At 48.5% G+C, this 13,290-nt stretch overlaps 1 long non-coding RNA gene across 1 annotated transcript; it reads right to left on the bottom strand.

Moving 5' to 3' along the window:
- Positions 1-2,785: 2,785 nt before the first annotated feature.
- LOC107279936 (uncharacterized) lies at positions 2,786-5,096 on the bottom strand. The gene is made up of 2 exons (XR_001542999.3): positions 4,436-5,096; positions 2,786-3,268 (listed from the first exon to the last, which is right to left on the bottom strand). It is a non-coding gene; the product is annotated as an uncharacterized lncRNA (long non-coding RNA).
- Between the last annotated feature and the right edge of the window lie 8,194 nt (positions 5,097-13,290).

Raw genomic sequence — 13,290 nt, 5'->3', positions numbered from 1 at the left:
CAAGATGCAGCGACAACATCAGATCGGTTCGTTGGATATGTCAGAACTAATCCAAATGAGCCATCTGTGCTACACCTCTTGGAAGACTACGAATCCTCTTCGGAGTCACCACGAGATGTGAACGCTGTCGGCAACACTAAGGTGAGTACGTCCGTAGCAGCGAGAACACCCGCTCAGCAGTTGCGAACCCTAGATGCGATATTGAACGAGAGCCCTTTTGATCGGGTGAAAAACCTAGACGTCGACCAATAGGCAGCGCGACTGCGGGAGGCCATGATCAACCTCAACGCCGCGTTTGCCGAGGCAGCAGTCGACCCGGAACAATGTGGGAACGGAGGGCCGACTGCCGAAGGCGCAGACGGAGAAAATCCCAATGGAGCACGTTTCTCTGGTGACCAATCACCTCAGGAGGTACGGGATCCTACTATGCCACGTCGCGAGAACCGCGATCTTCGTGAACACTTGGACGACCGGCGGAAAGACAGAAGAGATCGTGACAATAACGATCATCATTGACGTTGACATCGTTCTCCTTCTCTTCGTGGGGAGAACACTACCCACCGACGACATCGTCACCGCTCTCCTTCGCGACAGAGACAGAATGACGGTCGGGGGGGAGGGGGACCCCTAATGAAGATCGAGACCGGCGGGCCCATAGTGGCCGCCGCAACGACGTCAACAATGACAACTAGCGAGATCGGGGGGCTAATCGCCAAGATCAGGAGCGGAACGGCGACAACCAAAGAGATCAAAATTCCCAATCTCCCGCTCCTGGTCGAGATCGAGGACGAGATCATCAACCGAGAAGCCGAGCTCCTGAGCCAAGCGATCCCTCATCCTTGTCCTCGTCATCCTCTTCATCAGATTAACCTCCCCGATGTCGTCATCATCGTGGGCCACCTTTCGCCCTAGGGGGTGGGTGCAGGGCATTCACACCCGAGCTCCGAGATGTGCGATGGCCTGAGAAGTTCCGACCAGGAGCAATAGAGAAGTACGATGGAAGCACAAACCGAGAAGAATTTTTCCAAGTCTACTCCACGATCCTCTATGTCGCTGACGCAGATGATAACACGCTGGTGAATTACCTACCGGCTGCGTTGAAGGGATCTGCTCGCTCATGGCTGGTCCATCTTCCATCCCGCTCAATATCCTCATGGGAAGACTTGTGGCAATAGTTCATCGCCAACTTCCAGGGAACCTACAAGCGCCACACGATCGAAGATGACCTGCATGCTTTAACTCAGAACGCAGGCGAATCATTGAGGGACTATATTCGGCACTTCAATGAGTGCAGAAATATGATCCCCGAGATCACCGATGCTTCTGTCATTCGTGCATTTAAATCAGGCGTCCGAGATCGACACACCAACCAGGAATTGGCGACACGACGAATCACATCTGCCCGAAAGCTGTTCGAGATCATCGACATGTGCGCTCATGCAGATGACGCCCTATGGCGCAAGGAGGGAAATAGCAAGGCGGGTGAGGAGAAGAAATCGACCAACAAGGACGCACCAGAGTCAAGCAAAAAGAGAAGTCGTAAAAGCGAGAAGCTGAAATCCTCGGGAGAGGTCCTCGCCGCTGAGAAAACGGACCCACCTAGGCGCCCCAACCCCCAGAGCGACGACTCACGCAAGCAATGGTGTCCAATACACAAGACCAACAATCACGCCACGGAAGATTGTTTCGTCTTCAAAAAGGAGCTTGCAAAACAACTGGCGATCGAGAGAGGGAAGCGAGTTCGTGTTGTTGAAACGGCTGAAGAAGCCGCCACCAATGACTCCGACTCTGATTTCCCGGAGTACGACCTCCACATCTCTCACATTTTTGGCGGCTCTACATCGTACACGTCAAACAGGGAGTACAAAAAAGCGGAACGTGAAGTCTGCTCCACATCACATGCGACTATGTCGGGTCTCAAAACTAATGATTCGGTAACCGACATGTTTAGACCGTATCAAGCCCTGGATCAGTAGATTGATACATGTTCAACAATCTGGATCTTCATTGCATACATTTTGACAAGGCTCCAAAGGAGATTTCTTTATATAAAATAATACGACATTTACAAGTTTGTGGCTAACTATTACAACAGAAGCTATACGATGACCCAACTCTGCCGTTTTGCTATAGAATTAAACCATCTAACTATACTAGACTCAAGGATTAGGTTTAAAGGGAACTAACTTATGTGATTGAACTCCCGACTTCAATAAGAACTCCAAAATGACTCTGAAAAAGGTGGGGTAGGGTAAAGCAAGGGTGAGTACAACGTACTCAGCAAGCTATTATATTCCATATGAATGTATGAGATAGCAGTATTTGAGTAGGGCTAGATTTACTTGCAGAAAGCGGAGAATGTAGAAGAAGAAAGCCTGTGATGGTTTTAATGCAGCAGTATTTAGTAAAATCTTGAATTAGGTTTGTAACCAAATACCATGAGTCTCAATGCTCAAATCCATGAGCATGGTTATTCGAATAGATTCACTTTCACTTTACTGCAGTAAATGTACGCTTTACCCATAGCCCACGACTTGCCGATAATCATCAGCTTCAGTCATGGCCCAACATTAGGTTACTAATAATAGTGGCACCTGTTCCATGAACTCTAGTCCTCATACGCTCTGAACGTACGTTATCAGCAGCGTGAGGAGTTCTGGCGTTCCCGGGGTATTTAGAGAGAACTGATTGTATGACACCATGTCATCGCAATTAGGGTTTACAAATAAGTCATATATGACATCATAATTTATCTCAAACCAATATTTACTTGCGCCTCGGTAAATATCACAATATTGCCTTGCTCGGCATAAGTTTGCCTCCTGCACGAGGACTTAAACAAGAACCACTGTACATAGGTACCACATTGTTAAATAACATAATAACTAGGACTGTTTGCATTCTAGAACTGTGGCCGTACTCCTTTGTTCTTCACAAGTATTTGGGCAGTCTTATATCGGTTGGAACAATACTAGCCACCCGGAAATCAACCATATCTACTGTACTGTTCCAATCTAAGTTCATTATATTTTATGCTAGGCAGGGCTAAGCAAAGCTAGCATATATCTGGTTTGCTATATGTTCAAGTTATGCATTCAAAATCATGAATGGCTAATGCATAGAATAGAAATATAGAATATAGGATAATTACGCTCAAGGGGAGGAATAATAACTTGCCTTGCTCTAATGCAAATAAATCCGAGATAGACAACCTGATTATCCGATGCTCGAAATACCACAGGTTGCCATCCAAATATAATAGACTCTACTAAAGGAGAGGAAGAACCAAATTCAATAAACGCCATAAAATAGCAAGAAAGAGATAAACGGTTAGGAGGGCTAGGGTTTAAGATATAGCCTATCTCCTTTATAGGGCATTGGGATTATTGGGCTAGTATTTCATGTATGGGTTCTAAAGGGTTGAAGGTTAAGGTGGAGAGGGGATCAAGCAACTAAGGTTGCTCATAATTTATGTGAAGGCTTTGACAGGTGAGGGGATATGATGTATATTGGATAATTGAACTGGTTCAGCTGGTATATGGCTAGTGGTAGGTTTAGGTAGTATAATACCTAAGGTTTGGTTATATGGAAGTTGAATATGGAGTAGGGTAAAATATCGGCTAACTCTATATTTTATGTGCGGGTTCTAGGTGGATGGAGAATATATGATGGGGGTGAGGAAAGTGGCATATAGGTAATATTATAACTGGTGTGGAGTCTGGATAGTAGGCTGGCTAAGGTTTCATTTGTTTAAGCCGATATCGAGGTAGGATAAATATCGGCTAGGGTTTGGGTGTGTGCTAGTCGATGCTAGTGTTGAACAACATAGCGACTAGATTTGGTGTCTTCTCTAACCGGTGTCAACAGACAGCATGAGGGTTAGAGGAATAGGAAGTTTGTGTAGGAAATGTTACTTCGACAATCGTGAGTGGCGGCGGAGCGGCTAGGATCACACAAGGTTCAAGAGCAAACTGTGTGGTGTGCTGTGGAGGTCGAGGGAATAGTAAAGCTCTGACTGTTGTACGCGTCAAGACGTAGGGTGTCAGGAGCAGCACTTCGACCTTAGGTTTGGTTTTTACCGGACTTTACAACCAACGGTTCGACGTCGGGGATAATAAACCACAAACGTCCCCATGGAAGGCGTAAAGTTCTAACCGACGGCTTTTTAGTGGCTAAAGGTATTTGGGAGTAAAAGGAAATATTTGGAATGTGTCTATAAGTTTAAATTGGAAATCCAAATATAAGATCAAATATGGAATTTGAATAATTCAAATAAAATAGAAAATTGGGTATCAAAATGTAGATTTTGAATTTAGATGAATTTAGGTCCAAGTTTCACTGGAATCGGATCTACGGTTTAGGAGATATGGGCTTCTAAAGATTGGATTTTGAATTAAATGGAGAAATTATAAAAAGTTACTGTGCTGGGGCCCACCTGTCAATCTTTCTTTTTCTTTTCTCCTTCTTCTTCCTCCCGTCTCTTCCTCCTCCTCCTCTTCGGTCGAACAGAGAGGAGGAGGAGAGGGGGCGCCGGGGCTCCGGTGGTGGGAAGGTGGCGACGCCGGCGACCGGTAGTGTTCCCGAGCGACGCGCACCCGGGGAAGTGGTCGGCCAGCGAAGGAGATGGGGAAGGAGGCCGGAACGGCGGCGACAAGGGCTCGCTTTCGGCCGGTATGGGAGATGGCGGTGGGAGAGAAAGGGGAAATGGGTGAAATAGGTTTGCCGGAGGGAGGCCATCATAGTGGCGCAAGGAAAAGGATAGAGAAGCTACGAGGGAGGAGATCGACCGTCGGCGGCGATGGCCAGACATGGGAGGAGAGAGAAGAAGAAGAGCTTAAAGCTCTGATGTGGGGAGGAGAGGACGATCTCGCCGGCTATTTATAGGCAGCGGATGTCGGTTCGCAGAGGAGGAGGAGAAGGAGGGCATGGCGACGGCGGCGTGGAGAAGAGGAACACGGCGCCGGCTCTGTTCGATGATTGGCCGGTGATGGCGGTTCGTCCCTGCTGCTGACGTCGGCGGGATGAGGTGTAGCTGACGTAGAGCGGCGGTTCCTTCGCGTCGACGGCAAGACGACGACGGCGGCGCAAAGCTGCGGGCGACGGTGGCGGCGCGGCTGTGCATGCGCGCGTATGCCACGCGCCCCCATGGCGCACGGCGGCGGCGCCCACAGAAAGAAGGAGCGGCTCGGCTTGCTTAGCTGGGCCGGCTTGGGCTGGTCTGGGCCGAAAGGAAAAGAGGAGTTTTCGGCCCAATGCGAATAGGAGAGTTTTATAATTTTGTAGGGATTTAAAGGATGGGATTTGAATTTGGAGGGAATTTGAATAGGAAATTTCGGAAGGAAAATATATTTAAAGATAATTCCCAAAAAGGATAGTTTCTGGTTTGAGTGCAATATTTTGAGAGATAGAATGGAATTTATTTGATGCACTCAAATGAGAAGGAGGGGAAATAAATGGTGAAGATAAATAGGATTTTTAGCTCCCAAGATGTATGGCATGGGTTTCAAGGAATTGTTGAGGCTAGAAGGAAATTTAGATGACAAGGATATAATCTATTTTCTTAACACAAGAGCAATTATTCACAATGTTTGTAATAATATTATTCTTGTGCCGAGAAGGAAATCAAACCATAGGAATTAAATCGGCGGCTAGATCAAAAGGAGGAATTTGGATATTTGGATCGAGAATCAAAGGATAGGTTTAAGATCAAAGGATGGGTTAACAATTAATTCCAATGAAATCGGAATTACGGCGGTTTAGTTTCAAGGGCAATATGGGAAGGTTTCTTGGACCATAATTCATAAAAGTGTTTTTAATTAAATTGAGATAAAGGGATTTTTGCAAAAGAAGGTTTAAGGTGCAAAATCAAATCAAAGTAAATACCTTGGTTTAATAAGATCAATTTTAGAATAAAAACAACGAAAGATTTTAAATAGCAAAGACAGATTCTATGCAAGTTAATATTTGGAGGTCTCTCTAATTATATTTTCCTAGGTTTAAAAAGGTTAATAAGAACATAAGAATCAGCATGATGTAGGATTAGAAAATTGTTAATTTTTAGGATGTTACAGACTACCGCCAAGATGAAGTGATCTCAACGCAAAATCGAGTTCTCGGAGGCAGACTACCCCAAGATCGCGACCACACCTGGCATGTATCCGATCGTGGTCGAACCCACGATTCGGAACATCAAGGTGGCAAGAGTCCTTGTTGATGGCGGGAGCTCAATCAACCTACTCTTTGCCAGCACCTTGGACGCGATGGGGATACCTCGAAGCGAGCTGACGCCCACAGATCAGCCCTTCCATGGAATCACCCCAGAATCGTCATCTAAACCATTGAGCAAAATCACGTTGTCCGTTACTTTTGGACAGGCCAACAACTTCCAAACAGAGCAAATCACCTTTGATGTTGCGGAGTTTGACACCGCATACAATGCCATCATTAGGAGAAGTGCACTCGCGAAGTTTATGGCAGCATCTCACTACGCTTATCAGGTACTGAAAATGCCAGGACCAAAAGGGACAATCACTATCCAAGGAAATGCTAAGTTGGCTGTACAATGTGACAAGCGGAGCCTCGACATGGTCGAGCATACTCCTAACCCACCCATCACAACTGAGCATCCCAAGAAAGTGACCAAGCCCAACAAGACGCCAAAACTAGACGGCGCCATCAAGATTATCCCGTTGTCTAGCTCCAACCCCGACAAGACGGTCAGGATAAGGGCTATACTGGATGACAAATAGGAACTCGCGCTCATCACCTTCCTCCACGACAATGCACACGTGTTCGCTTGGTAGCCGTTAGACATGTCGGGAGTTTCCAGGGAGGTGATTGAGCACAAATTGATGGTGCGACCCAACGCCAAGCCGGTTAAGCAAAAACTGCGGAGATTCGCACCCGATACACGAAGAACTCGACAAACTTCTCGAAGCTGGCTTTATCAGAGAAGTCCTCCACCCAAAGTGGCTCGCTAACGAAGTAATGGTGCGCAAAGCCAATGGGAAGTGGAGGATGTGTGTCGACTTCACCGACCTCAACAAGGCGTGCCCCAATGTCACACCCTGAAGTTCTCCTCCCAAGCCTAAAATTTAAATTTATAAATGACACTAAGAAAATGCCGGTGCAAATCAAGAGAAAACCCTAAGAAAGTAATACAAATAATAATCGAATCTGACATGTGGAATTTTTCTTGAGTTCTACATGTCGAAATTCACTAACAAGATTTTTAGTGGAATTTTCAGAGCCCTAGAAATAATTTTAACCAATTAAAATTGAGCAAGCAATATTTTAAATCCCAGGGAAATTCTTTTCCTCCTTTTTCTTTTTTTTCTTTTTCTTCCTTTTCCCTCCTTTTCCTCTTCTTGGGCCGTCGGCCCAGTCCAACCGCCGCGCGCGCCCTCCTCCTTGTGGGCCGGCCCAAGCCGCCCCTCCCTCTCTCCCCGGGACGCCGATAGGTGGGCCCCACCTGTCGGGCCCGTCTCCTTCCTCCAGCCGGCGCCGCCGCGCCCGCAACCGCCGCCGTGTCCACACCTCCGCCTTCTCCGGGCCACGTCAGCCACGCCCGCGCGTGCGCCACATCTCCCGCACCCACTTTCCCCTTCTCTCGCGCCCGAGCCCGCGCCCAAGATGGCCGGGATTCGATTTTCGAATCCTGCCTCTCTCTCCTCCCCCACTCCCCACGTTGGCCGGCGAAATCTCGCCCCTACCGACCACGTCCGGGGCTCCCCTCCCCTATTTAGGCTTCCCCGTCGCCCCCTCTCGCTTTTTCCCCATCTCGCCGAACTCCCTCGTGCTCCCCATCGCTCCCGCGCCGTGCAACCACCCGCCGCCGCCGTTTCCGTTACTCCGGCCGCCGCTAGCCGCCGCTAGGCTCGCCGCCTCACCGCGCCGTCGCCACCGTCGGGTTCGCGAGACTAAGCTCCACCCCGGCCGCCCCTTCCCCGTCGAGTTTCGTCGCCGGAATTCGCATCCCCTCGCGCTCCGGTGAGTTCAACCTCTACCGCCGCCTTCGGCCATGAATGCCGGTCGCCGTGGTTCATCTCCCTCTCTCTAATCTCTCTCTCCCTTCCTTAGGGCACCCCGAAGCCCGTCCGCCGGTTGCCGTCGTCCTCTCGTGGCTTGCCGTCGCCGTTCGCCGTCGTCTTCCTCCGCGCCGGCCACCCTCGGTGAGGCTTCCTCTCCCATCTATTCCCCTCCCTCTCCTTCCTAGCCGCCGCTTAGCGCCGCCGCCTTCGCGTCGCCTTTGCGCCGTCGCCTCCGCCGCCGGTTGCCGTCGTCGGCAACGCGTTCACGCGCACGCACCGTCGCCATCGCCGTGGCCGGCGGGCCGGCCTTGAGCCAAGCCGAGCCAGGTCACCGCCGCCCGTCCGATCAACCCCGAGGGCGATCTGGGCCGTCGGTCCAGTGGACCGGCGGTGGACCACCCACGTGGTCCCGGTCCACGGTGAACCGTCCCCCCCTTGAGTCGCTGCCGAGTGGGCCCTCTCGCCGGCGCCCCTTTCCTCCCTTTCCCGAGCCGCTGACCGGTGGGCCCCGCATGTCGGCGCCGCGTTTCCCCCCCCCCTTGATGACGTCAGCCCTGGGATTTATTGCGCAGTAAATGATTTAAGGTTTTTCTTTTATAGTAATAAACACAGTGAATCTTCTAAAATTCATAACTAATTCATCTGAGCTCTGTTTAAGCCCATTCAAGTCTCAGTAAATCAAGAAAAATGTGTAGAATCCATTAAAAATGGTTTTGTTCCCTGTTTCAATAGTCTTATAGCCTATTTGCAATGTTTGCCTTGTATGTCGCTAGATTCCGGTTCCTCCGACGCTCCGGTGTACTTCGAAATAGTCGCCGAGGTTCCTCCAGCAGCAGAGCAAGGCAAGTCATGCTTGTCACTTGAACATGTTGATCCTATATTGCAAATGCTCTATTATTTTCCTTCAAATATTGCATTGTTTTATAATGTTACTATGGGGTGTTTACCTATTGTCATAGCCATGCTATTGTTGTACCATGTCTCTTTGTCAGCTTGGGGTTATAACATGACTAGAGATTGGATGAGGAATTGCTTAGCCATGCTTAGTTCAACTAGTGCACAATGGGGAGAATCCTAATAATGTTTAGACTGTTGGCCCTAATGGTATTGTGGGACTAGTGCCATCGCCCTGGTGTTGGTTAACTAAAATAAATCACATGGTGGGCTGTGGGTGCATGGTTTTGCTGGTCGCACCCATGGCAGTTAAGGACCGGTTCGCGGGATGCCCTGGAAGAACTTATCGTACTTACCACAAGCCAGCGTGGGCAACGGCTGGGCTTGTAGTGTAGCTTTCCTCTAGCCGACGCATCCAGGCAAGGGTGGGCGTGATGGAGTTTGGATGGGCCCTGCGACGGCCTATGCGGCTTCCGGATTCACCTAGGCACGAGAGGGGACTGCCCGCTGCCTTGCGAGGAGTGGGGGTGAAACCTGAGGTGTGGTGTGCTTGGTTAGAGGGGGTTATGCGAAGGGTCCTGTCATGGCCTCTTTCCGGTATGTCGTGGTGGCATGTCGGCGCACGGAAACGTGTCGTGGGGCTGTGTCTTGTGGGTACAGTTGTACACCTCTGATCAGAGTAAAACTGTTCGAATAGCCGTGCCCGCGGTTATGGGCGGTCAACCAAATTCACCGTGATTAGTCTCACCCTAGTTTAGTCTTTTGAAATTGGATAGTATAGGTGGATGGTTGGGCCTGTCGCAACGTGGTATAGCGTTGGACAGTGGATGATTAATATTAATTAATTATTACGACTGTTTTCTTCTTTAAACTTCTGTTTATTAATGCTCTCTTTATGCAAATGAACCACTCTAGCTCTCCTTTGATAATTCCCTGCATCATACCCCTATTCCGGTATGAATTGCTGAGTACAGTGGGTAGTACTCAGTCTTGCTCTATTTTTCCCAACCCCAGAGTACGAGTTTGTGTCAGATGGAGGTTTCTCTGAGGAGTAGGCTTCGTCCGTGCCGTCGAGGATGCCTGTGGAGTGGTGTTTCCGCTGCAGTTCTAGACAAGGCTTAGCTCCTGTTGTCTTTCGTTTTTTTCGCTGCATTTATGTAAGACTTTTATGATGTTTGTAAGACGTGGATCTGAATGTCAACATTGTCGTTTGTGTACCCCGGCCGGTCCTGGACGGGGATTTTAATGCACATTCTGCTTGGAATTCTATTCGGGAATTTCTGGGCGTGACACCCAAGGACCATTTCCCTCTCCCTCGAATAGACCAATTGGTGGACTCAATGGCTGGATGTGAGTTGTTAAGCTTTCTTAACGCTTACTCCCGCTACCACCAGATCAGCATGACAAAAGAGGATGAGGAGAAAACAACGTTCATCACGCCCTTCGGTGTATTTTGCTATACCAACATGCCATTCAGATTGATAAGCGCAGGGAACACATATTTGCACGGAATCCAAGGGGCACTTGGCAATTAGCTGGGACAAAATGTCGAAGCTTACGTAGACGACATTGTCGTGAAAACCAAGACAAGCGATTCACTAATCGACGACCTAAGGGAAACGTTCGACAATCTACGCTGATATCAAATGAAACTCAACCCGGAGAACTGCACGTTCAGAGTACCATCGGGGAAACTACTTGGCTTCCTAGTCTCAGGGCGAGGAATCGAGGCCAACCCCGAAAAGATCAAGGCAATCGAGAACATGAAGTCGCCCACAAGGCTCAAGGAGGTCCAGCGGTTGACAGGATGCATCGCTTCGCTAAGCCGTTTTGTCGCAAGGATGGGAGAATGAGGACAAACTTTCTTCGCCCTGCTCAAGAAGCAGGACAAATTCGAGTGGACCCAAGAGGCCGAGAATGCGTTCATTGCGCTCAAACGCTACTTGTCAAACCCCCCTGTATTCATTGCTCCTCAAATTAATGAAGAATTATTCCTATATATCGCTGCTACGCCTTATTCTGTGAGTACGGTTATCGTCGTAGAGAGGGAAAAAGTACAACACCCGGTGTACTATGTTAGCAAGGCCCTCCACGACGCGAAAACTAGATACTCACAGATACAGAAACTGCTCTACGACGTGGTCATGACATCAAGGAAGCTACGCCACTACTTCGAAGCCCAGAAAGTCATGGTCGTTTCTTCTTTCCCTTTAGGGGAAGTTGTCAGAAACAAAGACGTCGTTGGTTGGATTGCTAAATGGGTAGTCGAGCTAAGCCAGTTTGATGTCCACTTCGTACCAAGAACAGCCATCAAGTCCCAAGTCTTGGCCGATTTCGTAGCCGACTGGTCTATTCTAGAGGATAGACCAGCCGGTCAAGCGGATAACGAAATTTGGACCATGGCGTTCGACAGCACGCTCAACAGTCAAGGAGCAGGAGCTGGTTTCATCTTGACATCTCCCTCAGGACACCAGTTCAAGCATGCAATCCACCTCAATTTCCGGGCAACAAACAACACGGCCGAATACGAAGGACTACTCGCATGGATAAGAGCAGTAGCTGCACTCGGTGCCAAGCGCCTACTCATGAAAGGAGATTTCGAACTAGTCGCGAACCAAGTACAAAGATAACAAATGCTCTAACCCTGAGTTAGCCAAGTACCTCGCTGAAGTTAGAAAGCTGGAACGCATATTCGACGGGATCGAAGTTCGACATGTCTATCGAAAGGACAATGTCGAACCGGATGACCTCGCATGCCGCGCTTCTAGACGAGAACCGCTTGAGCCCGAAACTTTCTTGGATATCCTGACAAAACCCTCTGTCAAGGACACACACGATGAAAGTACTACAGCCAACACCGACATCAGGCCGGGGGCTGCAGAAGTCGCATACGTCGTTGCAAACATTGAAACAACGGACGACTGGTGTATTCTGCTAATCAAATTCCTAGAGTCAGACGAGCTACCGGATGACGACACAGAGGCAGAGAAGCTATCCTGTCAGGACAAGATACACTGCATGATTGGCAGAGATCTAAATAAAAAGGCCCCAAATGACATCCTCCTCAAGTGCGTCTCATCCGATGACGGAAAAGCTCTCCTTCTCAACATCCACGAAGGCATCTGCGGATCACACGCCGGCGGACGCACCTTGTTCGGCAAAACTTTCAGACAAGGCTTTTTCTGGCCAACAACCTTAAAAGACGCCTGTGACATTATGCAACGATGTGAAGCTTGCCATCTTTAGCAAACACACCAAGTTGCTAGCACAAGCGCTCCAGGCAATCCCTTTGACATGGCCATTCTCATGCTGGGGGCTCGATATACTCGGGCCATTCCCATGAGGACAAGGGGGCTACAGATTCCTATTTGTGGCAATTGACAAATTCACTAAGTGGATTGAAGCAGAGCCAACACGAGAAATCAAAGCCGACAACGCCATAAAATTTATCAAGGGAATATTCTGCAGATATGGATTGTCTCACCGCATCCTCATAGACAACAGCTCCCAATTCACTAGAGGCGACTTCCAAGATTACTGTACTGAACTAGGAATCAAGATCTGTTTCGCTTCCGTATCCCATCCTTAGAGCAACGGACAAGTCGAGCGTGCCAACGGAATTGTACTCCAAGTGATCAAAACCCGCGTGTATGACAGGCTCATGGCCTATGACACAAAATGGGTTGAGGAACTCCCGTCAGTCCTATGGACCGTACGAACCACGCCGACAACGTCCAACAAGGAAACACTTTTTTTTTCTCGTGTACGGATCAGAAGCCATGCTCCCCACGGAGTTACAACATCAAAGCACACAAGTACAGAAATATTCCGACGAGGAACATGATGAAAGGCGAAGTGACGAACATTGTCATTAAAGTAGCTGCATATCAACAGGCCCTACGCCGATACCACGAGAAGCGCATCAGAGCTCGCACACTCGCCATCGGTGATTACGTCCTCCGACGAGTTCAAAATCAGACAGAGCGGAATAAACTCTCGCCTAAGTGGGAAGGACCGTACACGGTAGTGCAAGTCTTACGACCAGGTGCGTTCAAGATCGCAGATGGCGATGGCCGCGAATTATCCAACTCCTGGAACATTGATCAATTGCGTAAATTCTATGTATAGTGTTTGATGAATTCTTGTACAATAAAATTCATAGAAGATATAATAAATTATTGGGCATTTAATTTTGTATGAAAATATTATTTGCAGCCCAATATACACAAAGCGTGTCTCTATGACATGTGGGCCTAAAAATTTCAAATATCACGATGTCCAAATATATTTGATATTGGACTCGTTTTGTTGTATAATTTGAATAGAAAGTAATGGTTCAAATGGATTTTAAATCTGATGTACGATT

The sequence above is a fragment of the Oryza sativa genome, chromosome 2 (assembly GCF_034140825.1).
Source record: "Oryza sativa Japonica Group chromosome 2, ASM3414082v1".
Taxonomy (NCBI): domain Eukaryota; kingdom Viridiplantae; phylum Streptophyta; class Magnoliopsida; order Poales; family Poaceae; genus Oryza; species Oryza sativa.
This window is presented reverse-complemented; position numbering and strand designations above follow the sequence as displayed.